The sequence below is a fragment of the Onychostruthus taczanowskii genome, unplaced genomic scaffold, assembly GCF_017590055.1.
Source record: "Onychostruthus taczanowskii isolate IOZ18803 unplaced genomic scaffold, ASM1759005v1 scaffold15, whole genome shotgun sequence".
Lineage (NCBI taxonomy): Eukaryota > Metazoa > Chordata > Aves > Passeriformes > Passeridae > Onychostruthus > Onychostruthus taczanowskii.
Window position 1 is genome coordinate 562,404 of NW_024498685.1, and position 4,139 is coordinate 566,542.

The window sequence follows — 4,139 nt, forward strand, 5'->3', positions numbered from 1 at the left end:
TCCCTTTAAAAAGTTTCCTTGTGTGTTTTTTTTTTTTTTTTTTTTTTCCCAAACGCCTGCTTGGATTGCTGCGATGTGCTGGCTGCTGTGGTTGCCTGGCAAGCGCGACAGGGCGGTGCCTTGGAGACCCGCTCTGCCCTGGCCGCGCCCCGCCTGCGCGGGCTCCTACGCAGCCGCGCCCTCGGGAACGCCTCCTTCTTCCCCGGGATTGACACCCGCCCCGCCCAGACCCGCGCAGCCTCGATCTCGGTTGGGGTCCGCTCCGCCTGGATCTCCGCCTGGGCTCGTCCCCCCGGAGCTGTGGCAACACCCGCTCTCGGCGGGAGCATCTCCCGCACCGCCGGGGCCCCTGCCGCCTTCCGGAAACGGGAAAAAGCCTTCCTCGCTCTGACTTCCGGGTTTTGAGTCATCAACGCGCGTCCGCCGCGGCGGCACCGCGCATGCCGCCACTTTGGCGTAGTCCGCTCCCGCGTCCCCGCTGTTAGGTTTGCCCAATTATCCAGGCTGCTGCCGGCTGCCCGCGGCCATTGCGGCACCTCCAGGCGCCCCAGCCGGGCTGCTGTTGGCCGCCCGGCACTCTCTCCTCGGGCGGCTGATGACTGTGACCGCCTGTCACTGCCTCGGCATGGTCGAAAGAAAGATCCCGCTCTGATCCCGCAACTTCCTCCGCCCCCCGCCCCGATAGCTTTCCTGGGACTGGCAGAGGTGTCTGTGGAGACCCTAAGGGTGATGACGACCTCCCATATCCCCTTTTGGTGGGAATCGTTTGTGCTCTTCCTAACTTGCTAGGAGTAACCCTCGCCTGCGGATGGCAAGGCGATTCCCTCCCGCCCTGAGTGGTGGGAGTCATTTGTGCTGCCTGCTGATGGTAGGTAGCCCCCGCGGCATTCCGAGAAATCGCCTCCAGCATCGTTCCCGCCTGAGCCAAAAGTCTCAAGGCCGTTTTATCTTTCCCTGTTGGTAAATGATAAAAGTGTCCATTAATCTCCCTGAGTTGTTCCTGGGAATAAGCTTTCCCCATGTTCTCAGTGTTCCCAATTTTGACCATTCTTACCAAAAGCTAAGTCACTTTCAAAGCTGGTCTGGGGTTTTCCTGGTCACTGGCTATTGGAACCCTGCACATCCCTCTGGGTGCCCTGGATGGCTCAAGACTCTGGTAGGGGCTTGGAGATCCTGGCAGGGGCTCGGAGACCCTGGCAGGAAGCCAAAGACACTTGGGATTTCAATCTTAACCCATGGAGCAAATTACCAATGTTGTATGAAGAATTACAAGTCACAAAAGTTTAAGTGGCATAATAGCAGTTTTCACAGGGTGAAAAGTAGAATTTTGAAGATTTTTCTATAGGGGTCTAGGAGGCAAGATGGAGGGACTTGGGTGTTGTCCTGTCTTTCTTCCTTCTTCTTCCTAGCCTCCATCTTTTTGGTGACAGTGGCACATTTAGATTGGCCTAAAGTAGAAGTAGACAGTCTGACATAGACAATAGGTATTGGAAAATAATGATAAAGTATATGTAACTCATAGTATAAAATTTAGACACCAGCCCAGTGGTAGGCAGTGTGCCCTTGACAGGCCTGCAGATTAGACCTCTGTGGGTCTGAGAGAAAATATTTTGGATAATAGATGATAAACAACCTTGTGAACATGAGCCAAAGAATCCTGACTCTTTCTTCAACCACCAGGTTGGATAAAAAGGACTCTCGGGTCATCCTGCAAGCAAGAAAACCTGAGAACCGGCCAGCAGCTCACTGGTGCAGAATGTCCAGGGCCCATTGGTCGTCCTCCTTCCAGGTCAATGTTGAAGCAAGTTGGCTTGGCAGAGGTCAAGTTGTCTGCTCTGGAATTTTTCCTCGGTGGTGTGCCTCTTCCCGGGCTGTTCAGTGGTCTGGGTCTCTGGCTGGATCCTTCTCTGACCAGATCCCAGAAGTGCCTCCAATTCTCGAGTTTCCTGCTGTCCAGATGACCCGAGAGTCCTTTTTTCCCAGCCCGATGGCCGAAGAAAGAGTCGGGATTCTTTGGCTTGTGTTCACAAGGTTGTTTATTATCTGTTATCTAAAATATTTTCTCTCACACCCGCAGAGGTCTGATCTGCAGGCCTGTCAAGGGCACACTGCACTGCCCTGAGGCAGTGCTATCTCTTTATACTGAAAACTACGTGAACTTTATTTACTGCTATTTTCCAATACCTATCACCTATGTTAGACTGTCTACTTCTACTCTAGACCAATCTAAATGTGCCACCATCACCAAGAAGATGGAGGCTAGAAAGAAGAAGGAAGAAAGACAGGGAACGTCCCAAATTCCTCCATCTTGGCACTCCAAACCCCTGTTCTAAAAATCCCAAAATTCTACTTTTCACCCTGTGACAACTACTGTTATGCCACTTAAACTTTTGTGACTTGTAATTCTTCATAGAAGGTTGGTAATTTGCTCCATGCGTTAAGACTGAAATCCCAAGTGTCTTTGGCTTCCTGCCAGGGTCTCTGAGCCCCTGCCAGGATCTTGAAGCCCCTACCAGGGTTTTGAGCCATCCAGGGCACCCAGAGGGATGTCCTGGGTTCTGACACAATCACCCTTTCTGTGAAGAAATTCTTCCTGAAAACTGGCTAATTGCGGCGTATTTTCAATACAGAGAAGCACCACAGCATTCTAAGTTCCTGCAGAGTTCCATTTATGCCTCTGTCTTCTGGGGTCTGTGAGGCTCTCTTCACTTTGTTGTCCTGAATGCATCCCTTTTCCTGACTTAGATATGCTGGGGAAGATCGAGGAATCCCAGAAAAAAGCATAAGGCTGAAAGGGACCAGTGCGTCATCTTGTCCCACCTCCCTGTTCCACAGGGCCATCCCAGAGCACAGGGCACAGGATTGTGTCCAGATGGTTCTGGAATATCCTCAGTGAGGAGACTCCACACCTTCTCTGGACAATCTGTTCAGTCCTTGGTCACTGCCCAGGACAGAAGTTCTGCCTCCTGCCCTGGTGGAACCTCCTGGGATCAGTCCCTGCCCGTTCCTCTGGTGCCATTGCTGGGCCACCCAGAGCCTGGGCCCTGCTCGGAGCCCTCCCTGCACACAGGGACACCCAGGGCTGAGGGCCCCTCTCAGCTGGGGCTCCTCTGGAGGCTGGACAGCTCCAGCTTCCTCAGCCTTTCCCTGCCAGGGAATGCTCCAGGCCCTAAATCATCTCTGCATCCTCCACTGGCCCCACTCCAGGAGCTCCCTGTCCCTCCTGTGCTGAGGAGCCCAGGACTGGCACAGCACTGCAGATGTGCCTCGCATGGCTGAGTAAGATTTGCCCATTCTTACATTTTTGACTTACTGTTCCTTATGAAATCATGACAGAGACTCAGAAGCAGCTGTGAACACCACTCACAAATTGCATCAACATGACTTTTACCCAGGGAGGGACTAACTTATGCTCAAGAAAAATTATAGCAAACATCTGGAGAAGAACTTCTAACTTTTGTATGTTAAAGCTTATAACTGAATTATATAATGCAAGAAATACCTACTAACATTATAAGTCACTGATCTGTGAAAATGTATTACAGTGAGGCTGTGTTGTTGATAATACTTGACAAAAGTTAAGATAGTTAAGGCTTATTAAATTCCTTTTTGTTTTTCTGTTCTTGATACTATGCTCACACTTGTCATCTGACCCTTTGACATGCAAACACTTTGCAAATACAAGTGATAGCTACATAGCTCCATGGCACTGGAATGATAACTTGATGTTATTATGCCCTCTAATGTTGACTTCCTACATAGTTACAGACTTAACATTCTAAAAAATATGCACCTATCTACTAACCTTTATGCTGGGATGGGGTTGACAAGGTATTTCTGAAAAAACTGCCTGATTATAACTCTTTAGAATCTTCAGCTTAATGAATCCTGCAAAGATAATAAAATGAAAGCAAGACTTACTCAGATTTACTGGAAGCAAAAAAAAATGTGTAACAAATCTCCCATCTCTTCAAGGAGGCAAACAGAAAGAGAATCTGCTCTACAAGATGGTCTATCACCAAGCAGATAAATATCTGGGTTTCAATCAGTTCTGTTTCTCATGATTTCTTTGTACATTGGAGTATTGTAAATGTTCCCAAGGGCTGTCAGTATGAAAAAGAAGAAATTGAGATGTGTGA